Here is a 14704-nt window from a genome sequence, read left to right on the forward strand (position 1 = left end):
TATTCGGTTGCACCAGGTATTAGTTGCGGCAGGCAGGCTCCTTAGTTGCGGCTTGCCAGCTACTTAGTTGCAGCACATGGGCTCCTTAGTTGCAGCAGCAGGGCTCGTTAGTTGTGGCATGTGAGCTCTTAGTTGTGGCGTGCATGTGGGATCTAGTTCCCTGACCACAGGTCAAATCTGGGCCCCCTACATTGGGAGCAAGGAGTCTTATCCGCTGTGCCACCAGGGAAGGCCCCTCCGTCCTTTTTTAAGGCTGAATAATATTCCACTGTATGTATAGACCATATTTTGTTTATCCTTTCATCTATCAATGGACATTTGAGTCGTTTCTACCTCTTGGCTATTGTGAATAATGCTGCAGTGAATATGGGAATTTGACTATCTCTTTGAGATCCTGTTTTCAATTCTTTTGGATAAATACTCAGAAGTGGGATTGCTGGATCATATAGTTGTTCTATTTTTAATCTTTTGAGGAACCTCCATACTGTTTCCACAGTGGCTGCACCAATTTGCATTCTCACCAACAGTGTACAAGTCTTCCAATTTCTCCACATCCTTGTGAACACTGGTATTTTCCGTTTATTTTATAACGGCCATCCTAACAGGTATGAGGTGATATCTCATTGTGATTTTGATTGGCATTTTCCTGATGATTAGTGATGTTGAGCATCTTTTCATACACTTGTTGGCCATTTGCATGTTTTCTTTAGAGGAATGTCTATTCAGAGCCTTTGCCCATTTTTTAATTGGGTTGTTTGGTTTTTTTGCTATTGAGTTGTAGGAGTTCCTTATATATTTTGGATACTAACATCTTATCAGATATATGATTCACAAATATTTTATCCCATTCTGTGGGTTGCCTTTTCACTCTGTGGATTGTTTCCTTTGCTGCACAGAAACTTTTTAGTTTACCATAGTCCCACTTGCCTATTTTTGCTTTGTTGCCTGTGCTTTCGGTGTCATATCCAAGAAATCATTGCCCAGCCCATTTGGCTTCTTAACAGTATTAAGGGTGAGTGTATTATTTTGCCCATGGTGCAGTGATCCTCCAAAAATTATATTCACATTTTCCTGCAGAAACAATTCATTTTATTTTTAATGGTGACCTCTGAAACTGAATTTACAATAGAATTAGCAGTAACATCAGACATTTCATGTTTAATAGAATGAACTATAAAAACTTTACACTGATTCCATGAATTGTATGAAACAACAACAGCAACAAAAAAATCCATTATTGGCCTAAACTTTTCTTTTTGAGACATGTGATGCCATATCAAACCATTATCATTAACCATCTGCAAAGTTTTGTTGCTGCTAATAGAGCCAACGCTAACAGTGATTGCCTCATTTCTCATTTCTGCAAGAAAATTGAAATAAAAGGGAGCAAAGTTAACTTAGGAGAATAGTTATTTGATATAAACAAAAAGTCATGCTTCACAGAGTGATGTAGATGACAGCTACACACGTCACATTGTTGTTTGGGGGAATAACTACTTAGAAATACTTCTTAAATACTCTACTTTGACGGAGATGCTTACATGTCTTCAGCAGGTTTGTGCCTACTGGTCTTTGTGTGGTCAGTGATAGGTCAGCAACGCCCGTGGTGGATGACAAATGTCAACAAACATTCTGACCAAGCCATTTGAAGGGCTCACTCCCCAGGTTACTATTGAGACCAGTGTTTCTTATTCTGGTTCCTGTATGTTACCTGCTTGTTCTCTCTGAAAGCTTTTCAGATTTAAAAAAAAAAAAAAACTCTCTGGTGTCTTAACTTTTACAATGTTATGTAAGTTTTTTCCAGTATAGGTGCTCAGTGGAACCTTTAAATTTGGGAAGACATGTTTATTTCTGTAGTCGAGATTGCTAATTGCCTACCTAGTAAGTCCTTCCTTCTTTCTTACTAACAGAATATCTATGCATAGGATGGCAACATGCCTAATTAGAGTTTCCCAGCCACCCTTGTTGGTAGATGCAGTCTTGTGACCCAGTTCTGCCCAGTGAGATGTAAGTTGGAATCATAGTTGGCATGAATGATTTTGCCACTCTTCTTCCTGATAGAAACACCGCCCGAGAAGGGAAGAGTGTGGCAGAAGCGAGCCAGCTTCTCCAGGGCCACCTCGCTGTACAGCTCCAGGGAGCACTGCTCACATGTTATCTGTGGAATGATGGTTCCCTAGAATCTGCAGTGCAGTGACCCTGCAGGGAAAGCCGTGCACCAGTGTACTGTCTCAGGGGGTGGGTAGCACTGGCCTGTCTTACATGACTTCCAGGAGTCTTGCTCTTTTCAGTAAGGCTTTGTATTCTTCCCTCTACTAAGCTTCATGTCCCCTGGATCAGAATATCTCTGGTTCAGCCTCCTCAGACAGCAAACCTGTCATCTGTTCAACGGCGGAGGAGCAATGGCTCTGGCTGTGGTGGCAAGGGGGAGGATCTGGGGGTCTAGCCCTTTCTTATGAGTGAACCCTCTTGTTGCCAGCTGTACCCCAAACCCTGGGTTCAGAGGTGTCTGATGCTTTCAGATCCTCAGCCTTTTGAGGATTCATCCTGGATTGTTGGCTTCTCCAGGCATAGACACTTTGCAGGATGGAGAAAGCTGAAGACAAATTAGATGCCTATTACCTACCAAAATTTTGTTGACTTTTTTTTTTTTTGCATTTCCTCTCCCATTTGCTTCCTCTTCTTTTATTCCTTTATGGCTATCTTAGTGGGTTTGGAGAGGGAGTAGAGATAAAGTTGTGCAGGGTTAACCTGAGGTTGACAGCTGCAGGTGAGTTCTTATCAGCGCCTATGCGGAGAAGCCTCAGGCTTTTAGTCCACACCCTAGCCATGTAGACTGAAAAAACGAATAGCAAGATACAAAGAAAAACATTAATCTAATTCACAGTGTTATCTGGAGATGCCTAAGCCTAAAGAAACAAAAATCTAAAATAGTTACCAAGTTTCCTCTTGAATGACCAATAAAGCAGCTGCATATAGTTACAATAATAAGAACAATTCACTCTCCTCAGCGCTGTGGGACTCCCAGCCCGTGGTCTTTCCAGGTCATTGTGTTTCCATTAGACCCAAGTTGCCTAGCACAGATGCTGCTGCTGGTGGTAAAGATGAAGCTGATGAGGATGAAAGCTGACACTTACACAGCGCTTAGTGTGTGCCCAGCATGTTGAATATTTTAATCCTCACCACCATCTTCTCCTACATTTACTATTATTATTCCCCAAAGGGTAGGAAGGCACAGAGCAGTTAAGTAACTTGCACAAGTTCACGTAGCTAGAATAGTTCAAATAGAATAAAGGGTTAATATTTCAAATAGAATAGAATGATGCAAAGCCAGGATCTGAACCGAGGGGATCCTCCTCTAGAGGCTTTGCTTGTACAAGTGCACTATAGATAAAAAAAAAATACTTGAATTTATGTATCACTTGACAACTTCAAAAGCAATTTCATTTGATTTCGTTCTACCCCCGCGGTCGCATTGTACAGCTGAGAAAACTGAAGCCCATCTGACTCCAGATAGTACTAGTAAGGTAACTTAACTCTTTTACCTAGTGACACACTTATGTATGTTGTTTTTGAGATTTCCAGAGCACTGTAGCCCTAAGCTCAGCTCTTGCACTGGTTCGTTGTGATGATCATGAACATTCATTTACACAAAATTCCAAGAGGCACTGTAAAGGCAGTATAACTACTCGCGTGCAAGTTGTAAGTTGTTGGTTGAAGCCTCAGAAGGTATTTTCCCATAGAAATAACGTGAGTCACGGTAAGTAGGCACGTAGGCTAACCCACAAAGGCCAGAATGTTACTTCTGTGACCACTGTTACCGCAGCTCTCTAGGGCCTGGGAGGGAGGAGGGAGGGCCCTGTTGGTGGTGGCAGCGCCCCGCACGCGAGGGATGAGGCGGGGACGGGCCAGTTATAATCTGAGTGCAAAGTGGGGCCACTGGGCATACTTTACACCTAATGGCCTCACTCGAACCCATGCCACTGATGCACAAGGGAATAAAATTTGCTTTTATTTTTTGTAGTCAAAAAATTTTTTTTATTGACGTATAGTTAATTTACAACATTGTGTTAGTTTCTGGTGTACAGTAAAGTGATTCAGTTATACATATATATGTATATATAGATTCTTTTTCATTATAATTTATTATAAGATATTGAATATAGCTCCCCATACTATACAGTAGGACCTTATTGTCTATCTATTTTATATATATATAATTTGCTATTTAATCAAAGAGATTTCCAGGAACAACCCACACTCGCTATCTAGGGATACGGGAATCTATATTTCTGTGCTGAAAGAACCAAGGGTGGAGAGAGGTCAAATGACAGGCCAGCTGAGAGCCATTTGTAGAAGGAACACTAGGTCCAAATAAGGCTGATTTCCCGAAAGGATTCTGCTTCCTTCCCTCTAGTTGTTGGGCCCCTAGTTTTACTATTAACCTACAGACCTCATATAATTAGAGGCTCTGTTGTTCCAGGGTGACATTAGGAGAATCTTATATTCTGAGCTAATGTAATCAGTCATGTTAAAGGAAGACCTCTGTGTTTTACAGGCTTCCAAATTAGGGGTCTTTGGGGGATAACGCACTTGCCATCTTGACCCAGGATAAGAGCTGGGCATGATCATGCTTTAATTGATTTTTTTAAAAAAATTTATTTATTTATTTTTGGCTGCATTGGGTCTTTGTTGCACGTGGGCTTTCTCTAGTTGCGGTGAGCGGGGGCTGCTCTTCACTGCGGTGCGCAGGCTTCTCATTGAGGTGGCTTCTCTTGTCGCGGAGCATGGGCTCTAGGTGCACGGGCTCAGTGGTTGTGGCTCGTGGGCTCTAGAGCGCAGGCTCAGTGGTTGTGGCACACGGGCTTGTTGCTCCGCGGCATGTGGGATCTTCCCGGACCAGGGCTCGAACCCATATCCCCTGCATTGGCAGGCGAATTCTTAACCACTGCGCCACCAGGGAAGTCCTGCTTTAATTGATTAATTCTAATATTTATAAAGATAATAATCACTCATTCATTCAGTTATTCATCTATCTCCTCTCATTCTAAAAATTATTGTGAGTTGAGCAAACATGATGATGATGGTGATGATCTGAGTCCATGGATTCCTTGAGTCCTCTGCAATTGTGGAAGAGTAGACATTTCTGTGTAGGGGGCTGGTTTTTCCTAATGTCCGTGCTGGGAGATTGTTTTATTTTACTTTGTATTTTTTTCCTGAGAGAGATTATATAGGTTTTACAACCCAAGCTAACTCCTGGCCACAAAGCATCCCCACTGTTTATTATCAGAGGGGATCAGATAAGAGATCAGCCATCTTAAATTCTAGAAGCTTTGTAATGCCTAGCGGCAGCGGTCAACACAGAGGCTTCAGGACCCTGTAATGTTGAGAGACTGTAGTACCTTCTAAAGTCTTAGAATAAGCAAAATCCACCTGAGAGGTTTTTCTTATTTTGAGCTCAAGCAAAACCACAGAAAAACAGATGTACTTTGAATCATCTGCTCCTTGCTCAGGAGTCAGACTGAGGGCTCCATGGCCCCTCCCTCCAAGATGAGGATGCTCAGTGATGAGTCACCATTGTGGTCCAGGCCATCCATCCATCCTCACAACACCACCACTAGTGATAGCTGATTGGCAGCCCAAAGGGCAACAAGTTCTCTTTTTATTTTCACTGAGAATATTGAGGCCAAATTTTGCCACAAATTGTTTCCCTCTGCTTCTTATCCTTCCAGAGTATATCATGTTTACATCTAAAATCTATCCTGTCTTCTTTTTTGGTTCAAGGACAACTTTTCCATCTATGTTCTGACACTCTTTTCTTTCCCTCGACTTCCATGACATTTCCTGGTTTATGATTCCTGACATTTAATCATTCTTTTTTCTCTTTCCATTTTATAATCTTGAAGTCTTCCACTCGTTCCTTAAACTCCAGTGTCCCCCAAGGCTAAATCCTCCACCCTCAGCCCTTGTTACACTCTCTCTAGGTGACCTCATTGTTTCAACATCTATGTACTGATAACTCCCAAATCTGTTTCTCTAGCATTTTTGTTTCCCTCCCCAAGAAGAGGACTCAGATATCCTATTGCCTAGGAGATGGATAGAGAAAGAGAACCGAAACTATTCCTCCCACATTCTTGATCACAGATGGCATCACACTTGTCACTAGGTTAGAAACCTGTGTGTCCTTTTAAGTCTTTCCTGCCTTTCATCATCAACACCCAGATAATCATTCAGTTCTGCCCAGCCTCCTGGGTATTTGTCAGGTTTGCTCAGTTTCCTCCACCCTCATTGTCCCAATCCAGGCCTTCATCATTCTCTCTTGGACCACTGTGCCGGCATCCTCGCCAGTCTCTCTTGCTCAGTCCTATTATTTACCTAATTCCTTCCCTCAGCTGCCAAAGAGATGATCTTTAAATGCAAATGTAATCACATCCTTCCTGCTTTCCGTTCTTCAGTGGCCGCCTGTCTCCTTCAGCTTCTTCATTGATCAGGTCCCTAAACACCTCATCTGTTGGCACCTCCTGCCTTTATGTTACAGCAGCCCTAGACTGCGGCCATCCCACTGCCTTTGCCACGCCTTTCCTCGCCTCCGTGCCTTCCCTTCCTCTCCAACTCCATAGCTCCTACTTACATCATCCTTGATGCCTTTTTGGCCCCATCCTCAAGGTCCCTACCCTAAGCTCCTGGAACCACATGCTTGTGGTGACACCCTTGCCCTGTTCTGTACTGATCTGTCTCTGTGTCTTTCTCTTTGACTGGTTTGGAAGCTCCTTGTATGCTCATCACTTGCCTCCATTCCTGCCACGTTGTTGGTCCTCAAAGTTAATGGCATGAATGCATGAATAAATGACATGCAGATTTCCCCCCCTTTCTGTGGGGAGGGATTGGGAAAAGAGAAATTGAAAGCGATAATTAGAAACAATTTTGAGAAATGTCTCAAATAGAAAACATTACACTGCTAGTTAATCTGATGGGTTTTTTTTATCATGGTATTAAAAGTATTTTTAAGTGTAGCATTTGCCCTTTATGGAATTCTAAATTGGGAGGGATTATCAGAGGTCATCTGTCCCAACCTCCAGTTCTTAACGTACAATAATTGTTTTAGATGGTCATTTTTTAAAATGCCTTTAAAAATAGTTTCATATGTCTTAAACCATCATTGGACAGTGAGCTTTCCAATATCTGGACCCGCTAAACTAAAACTGTTGAACTCCAATACTAAAATAAGCTCAAAAGGAAGCACTGGACAAGGTGTGGCGTGGAGATGTGGTGTTGCCTAGTAACTTAGAGGCAGCATCTGCTGTAGGCTTGCCCCGCTGCCTGACATTCTAGGAACCTTACTTTAGAGGGACTGATATCTCTGTCATCAGGAGGGCATCAATTTTACTTGCTTTTCTCACTCCTGCTGTTTAATAGATCAGTTAATAATGATTTTAAAATGTTCAGGATTGGTAAATGTCTAACACGTTGGAAGGGCTTTTACTTCAATACATTATATGGAGATGCAGAGGGTAGAGAAGAGGGAGATTGGAGACAAACCAACCAAATCATTTTACTCCCTAGTCTGGTGAAAGGAGAAGGAAGAGTGATGTCTAATCCTCCACGGATGGCTAAGAGAAAAGAGCAAGGAGACAGCAACAGGTAGAAAGACACATGACTTGATGCTGCTGGGCATGAAATACTAAGACATACAAATAGCATCACCTGTAAGTCACCAAACTTGAAACAAGAATCGGGCCACTGAGCAGAGCAGCCGTCATCATCGTCATTAGCATCGTCAGAATGAATTATAAACCAAGTCTGCCACACTGGCCAGAAAGTCATCTCCACATCTAGGTAGAGTTAGCAGAGGAAGGAAAGCCGTCAGAGTTGGAATTGTGGGGATGGGACTAAAATAGTCCAAAGGATGGATGTAAATAAAAAATTGAAAAGGGTTGAAATGTCAGCATAAGGCAGTGATTCTTAACTGGGAGTGATTTTGCCACCAGAGGGACATTTGGCAATGTCTGGAGAGATTTTTGGTTGTCACAGCTGGGTGGGGACAGGGGTGCTACTGACACCTGGTAGGGAGAGGCCACGAATGCTGCTAAACATCATATAACACACTGGGCAGAGAATCGTGCGGTCTGAAATGTCAGCTGTGCTAAGGTTGAGAAACCCTGAATTTTTCAACCTTATAAACAAACCCAGGGAGATTGACTGGATTTACCAGGGACCACAGCACAAGCCCCCTTCTTACCTGACCAAGTAGTGAAGCCCACTTGTGCCACAGATCCCAATTCTGTGTCCTGCAGCCTCACACTGGTAGCTTGAAATAGGTTAGTTCCACCATGGAAGCCGGCAAATACCACAGAGCAGGGCTTTGTGCCTCCACGCTCCACACCCTGGAAAGCTGGTTTTAAACATTTACCAGCATATCACTGCTTCTCAGTTACTGGAGGGATGAGACTAATCCTCTGGTTCTTTCTATCCCTCCTCCTTCCTTTCTCCTCCCTCCCTCTTCCTCTCTCTGTTTTTAAAGGGCACTACCCTTGGGACTTCCCTGGTGGCGCAGTGGTTAAGAATCCACCTGCCAATGCAGGGGACACGGGTTCGAGCCCTGGTCCGGGAAGATCCCACATGCAGCTAAGCCTGTGCGCCACAACTACTGAGCCTGTGCTCTAGAGCCCGCGAGCCACAACTACTGAAGCCCACGCGCCTAGAACCCGTGCTCCGCAACAAGAGAAGCCACCGCAATGAGAAGCCCGCGCACCGCAACAAAGAGTAGCCCCCGCTCGCCGCAACTAGAGAAAGCCCGTGCGCAGCCAAAAATAAATAAATAAATAAATAAAGGGCGCTACCCTTAAACACACAAGTGCACGTCTCTAAATCCTTAGTCCTTGTGCTTCCAGCCTGAAGCTCTCAGAGGACAGCATGTATCAGTATCACCTGGAGGGCTTCTTAGACCATAGATCGCTGGATCCCACCTCCAGAGTTTCTGAGTCAGTAGGTCTCTGAGGCCCAGGACTTTGAGTTTCCCACAGGTGCCCTAGGTGAAGTTGCCACGTCTCTCAAATACTCACATAAATATAACATTGCAAGATGTGAACCATCACCTTGTTTGGGCTGCCTGTATTTTTAGTAGTTTTATTTTTCTGGCCTTGGATCCTTGAAGATGAATCTTGGGATTATCACGTGTGACACTTAGTGAAATGATCTCAGATACGGAATGCTGAGTAATAGGGCAAGTTTGCAAGCTCCAGCAGGAGCCTCCCTATGCATTGTGATCTAGGAACATAGAAACATTTTGACAAGAAAATTTCCTTAAAAATACGAAAAAATGTTCAAAAGTGGAATAACTAAAAAATAAATAAATAAATAAAAGTTAACGAAAATTTTAAGAAAGGAAAGACCATAAAAAGATGAGTTTTCAAAGTGCTGATGGCAAGCAGCGTGGCAGCCGGTGTCACAGGCACTGAGGTGCCACACGCCCCAGGTGTGGCTGTCTTTATAGGCACACTTGTTCACGCCCCAAACCAGTTTCAAAGCAGGGTTCTGCTCTTCCCTCTGTTCCCCATGGAGAAGATGCCAGCCCGAGGCAGGAGTGAGCCATGTAAAGTGTGCAGAGTGTAAGAAGGGTCCACACCACATGCCACGCAGCATTTCACTCCCCACGTCCCCCTTAGTCATATGTTTCCCAGTTTGTCTGCTTGGCTTCCAGCCTCAGAGCCTTCCTCTCTCTTCAGCCCCTCTCCCCACCTGCAGCTAAGTGCAAATCATGGCTGCCCTTTTCTTTGTGATGCTAAACAGTTTCACTGGTCTCAGCTCCCTCGAGCCCTGCCACCAGCTGGCCCAGGCCCGCAGAAGACTCAGGAGGGCACGTCACCAGAGCAGGCCACTTATAGAGGGATTTTATCAAAAGGGTCCTGGCAGGAACAGATGGGACACTCCACTGACGTAATTTGAGGAGAATTTAATTGAGGGACCATTTACAAAAGCGTAGGTTTCTGGTTAACAATTCCAAGGTAGGAAGAGTGGGCTGGCTTTCTACCCTGTGGCAGGCAGAATTCTACGATGACCTCCAGTGAGTCACAACCTGGTTGAATCTCCTGCCCTTGAATACGGATGGACCCCGCCACTTACTTCTAGCCAACAGAATACAGCGGAAGTGAAGAATGTTGCTTCTGTGGCTGAGTTACAGGGTGTGAGGCGCTGTCTGGCTGGTGGAAGAAGAGGTTCTCCTGCTGGCCTGGAGGAGGTGGGCCGCCCTGTTGGGAAGGGGCCACGTAGCAGGGAAGTGCAGGTGCCCTCTAAGTGCTGGCAGTGGCCCTTGGCTGACAGGCAGCAAGAAAGCAGGGACCTCCGGTCCCACAACTGCAAGAAACTAATCCTGCCAGTAACCACATGAACTTAGAAGTAATCCCCTAAGCTCCAGAGGTTTACTGTCTGGCCCATGCCTAAGTTGTTGCTGTGGGAGACCCCGAGCAGAGGAGCCAGCCGAGCCAGACCCCTGACTCATAGGAACTGTGGTATAGACTGAATGTTCGTGCCCCCTCGTCCCCCAAATTCGCATGTTTAACGGGATGCTGTAGGAGGTGGGGCCTTTTTGAGGTGAGTGGCTCATGAGGGTGGAGCCCTCATGAATGGATTAGTGCTCTTATAAAGGAGGCCCTACAGAGCTCCCTCGCCCCTTGCACCCTGTGAGGACACAGTGAGAAAGTGGCCATCTGCAACTGGAAGAGGGCCCTCGGCAGAACCCACCCATGCTGGCTTCTCAGCCTCCAGAACTGGGAGCGATAAATGTCTGTTGTTTGGACTTCCTTGGTGGTCCAGCGATTAAGACTCTGTGCTTCCAATGCAGGGAGCAAGGGTTCAATCCCTGGTCGGGGAACTAAGATCCCACATGCCCCGTGGTGCGGCCAAAAAAAAAAAAAAAAAAATTTCTGTTGTTTTTAAGCCACCCAGTCTGTGGTACTTTGTTATAGCAGCCCAAATGGACTAGGACAATGTGAACTAATAAATGCGTGTTGTTTAAGCCACTACATTTGTGGTAATTTGTTACACAGCACTAGATAACTATTGCATACCCCTAAGACCGCAGAGGCAAGGGGAAGGAGCAGTCACCCAAACCCAAAGAGAGGGCAGCCTGACCAGAGCTGTGGCCTTTGTAGGCACAGCCAACCAGTGGTGGCCTGAGAGAGAGGGAGCTGGGGGATGGGGCCCTAACCTCACATTTGCTCCCTGTGAGCGCTCCCATTAGCAAACCCAGCCAGAAGGCAGCAGGTAGGGCCGACAGTACAGTCTGATGGATCAGCTTCTTGGGACATAAAGCCCAGTGGAGAAGGGTGGACCAAAGAGTTAGAGGGGCAAATGGAATATATATCTAGCACCAGGGGATTCTCAGACCAGCTATACGAAAAAGAAGAGTTTTCCTTCATCTTGTTACTTATATAAATGGACAGCAAAAAGCAAAACAAAACAAACAGCAAAAAAACAGTGAGAGTTAAGGTTTTTGGTTCCATGGTAGAATTAGTAAATAAAAGTATGCTAAAAACTAGGGCTTCCCTGGTGGCGCAGTGGTTGGGAGTCCGCCTGCCGATGCAGGGGACACGGGTTCGTGCCCCGGTCTGGGAGGATCCCACATGCTGCTCTGCGGCTGGGCCCATGAGCCATGGCCGCTGAGCCTGCGCGTCTGGAGCCTGTGCTCCGCAACGGGAGAGGCCACAACAGTGAGAGGCCCGCGTACCGCAAAAAAAAAAAAAAAAAAAACTAAAATCACTTAAATCTTGATTTTAGGTGGGCTAATCAAATCATTATCTTTACACAACTTGCTTTACTATAATCACACTTTAGACGCTAGCATTGTTCAAGGTCTACAAAGAGACAATTCATGTAATAAGGCTAGTTATAAATCAGACAACTCTGTAATTACTGGGTAAATGAGATGGTCTTTAGAGAACAGTTTCACTGTTATTTTTTTTCCTAGTTATTCCTTAGAAGATACAGTTTATTCACTTCTCTGATAAGAATGGATTTGTTTAAACACACTGTATCTTACTTTACAGCTGTAGAGTTGAGGACTTATATTAGTTTCCTAGGGCTGCCATGACAAAGTACCAACAACTGAATGTCTTAAACAACAAAAATGTATTGTCTCACACTTCTGGACACCACAAGTCCAAGATCAAGGCATTGGCAGGGTTGGTTCCTTTAGAGGGCTGTGAGGGGGTGTCTGTTCCATGCCTCTCTCCTAGTTTCTGGGAGCCTCAGGCATTCCTTGGCTTGTAGGTGATGTTCTCTCTGTCTTCACATTGCTTTCTTCTATGTGTGTCTGTCTCTGTGTCTAAATTTCTGTTTTGTATAAGGACAGTTATATAGGATTAGTGCCCACTCTGATGACCTCATCTTAACCTAATCATGCACAAAGAGCCTATTTCCAAATAAGATCACCTTCACAGGTACTGGAGATTAGGATTTGAGTATCTTTGGGGGGGGGTACATAATTCAACCCAGAAAAGGATCTAATACCAACCTACAGCTTAAAGGTAAAGTCATGTTCAAGATCATAGATTCGTGTCTTTCTGGTCTTTCCTACTCACTTTATCCGGGGAAATTGAGAAATATCCTTGCATGAAAACTGTTCTAGGAAAAGCTACTACATAAACTTTAAATAACTAAGATAGTAAATGTGATCGGGAGGTGGGTGAGGAAGCCCTATTTATATATTTGAACTCTTTTTTTTTTAGTACTTGCGGGGCCATAGTTAAAAGGGGAAATAACATATTACGCTATGTGCTTTTCCTTTTAAGAATGTTGGCTGCTGTGGAGGACACTTATGTTTCTATTCATTGATCTCTGTTCCCTCTTTGTTGTTGTTCTAAGGATTTTTTCTAAGTGCAGTAAAATGGCACTTAGAAGAGATATCTATAATGAAGTAATTGGTTTAAAAAAAAAGGGGGGGAGACTAAACTGACCATTCTTAGAATGCTTTAAAAACCCCAAACACATCAGTCATTAATTCTTTCCCATCCTTTCTATTAGGCTGTGAGGTCCTGGTTGCTGTAGGCTCTGAACAGAATGAGTTCTTTGTAGTCAGGCTCCTCTGCTGAAATAATATTCTGTAATTGCTCAGTTCTCTGTGGCCTGAGAAAACTCACCAGCGTCACATTTGGGAAGCTGTCTCACCTCATCCAGCTCTTCATCGGATCAGGCCAGTCAGTCAAGCAGGCAATCAATAGGCGTTCAGGTCTTTGCACGGAGCTGCTGTAGTGTGCTCACAGAGATTTTCCGGGGTGGCTGGGAGTGGGGTAGGAGAAGGGGATTATTATTTTCTGAAAAATGTGTTTCTTTAGATCCAGTACTTTTAAAAATGATATTTTTTATTCAAATTAGCTGTAGCCAAAGGAAAGTACAGGGAAGCATTCATTAACGACAAGGCCTCCTGCTGGCCTCAAGCAAGTCTGTTTCTAAAGCAGGAGGCATAAAAATTGATCCAGCCTCGATGTGCCCCAGTTACATTTACTAGGACATTATTAATTTGCTTAATGATGTACTGTCTACAGTTCTCACACGCAGTCACCAAAAAACAAAGATGCTGCAACTTCTAGTCTGCAATTGTGATTTCTACTTCAGTTCAGGGAACATGGAAGAATAGCAGATCATAGGTGAGGACGTCTAATCAAGGTGCAGCCTCGCAATTCCTATTTAAGCAGCTTTCAACCTCTTTAAATTTATGCTACAATTAAATGTTCTCTGAATAAGTTGATGTATCTGAATACATATATGTATGTGTGTGAACTTAATCATCTACTTTTCTATAAAACAAAACATATTGGTAGCTCACATTACCTACTGAAATAGCCTGGTGACGTTGGTTTCAAGTAAATTCCTCCCCAAGTTTTTTCCCTGATACTTTCTGCTCTAAGGATGTTTGGATACTGGTGTCTAGTTCTCATCCAACAACAGATAACTATTAGCAGCACCAACATAGAATGGGGGTAGGGGGTGCCAGCTCAGTCAGAGGTGTAATTAGATGCACATCTAGCCTTTCCTGCGCTCTGTTTCCAAACCCAAAGTCACGTGGTAAATAAACGTGGGAGGTGAGATTCCAGCTGGCCGTCTTGCACTTGATCCATGCACTTGACCCCTGCGCTCTAGTGGTCGGTGTGACTCCTTCTCGCCAGCCTTACTCACTCTGGATATTATTATTTTGCCCAATTTTTGCCAAGCTGTGGTGTGAGATGGCAAGAGAGTGGTGCAAAATGAGCTGTAAAAGCATTTTCTCTGTACCCTATCTCCAGGGGAAACACACTGCCTGGTAACTGATGACTAGGAAAGCTCCTAAATGTGACAGGGATGATAAAGGCTCGAGTTGCTTTCCACTGGAAATAGAGTTATAAGTAACCAACAAGCAAAATACTGAGGGATAGAAGTCCTCATCAAAAGGTGAAACTGGGAAGTAATTTCCCAGTTCCAATGCCCTCAGTAGGAAATGGATCACTTAAAAAAATTTTTTTTTTGCTATATTTCTTGAACATATTTTGTGCTTTGTATATTCCAGATGAAGCCTCAAGATCATTACACGTTGCAGTTCGGAGAAAGTCAATTTATACCCTTACCTTTGAATTTAAGAAGACAAAGAGAAATTTACTGTTAAGAAGACAAAGAGAAATACAGTTATATGAATAATGTGTAGTAAAATACAAAATGAGTGTTTACTCAGGAC

Source organism: Lipotes vexillifer, unplaced genomic scaffold, assembly GCF_000442215.2.
Source record: "Lipotes vexillifer unplaced genomic scaffold, Lipotes_vexillifer_v1.1 scaffold868, whole genome shotgun sequence".
NCBI classification, from domain to species: Eukaryota; Metazoa; Chordata; class Mammalia; order Artiodactyla; family Lipotidae; genus Lipotes; species Lipotes vexillifer.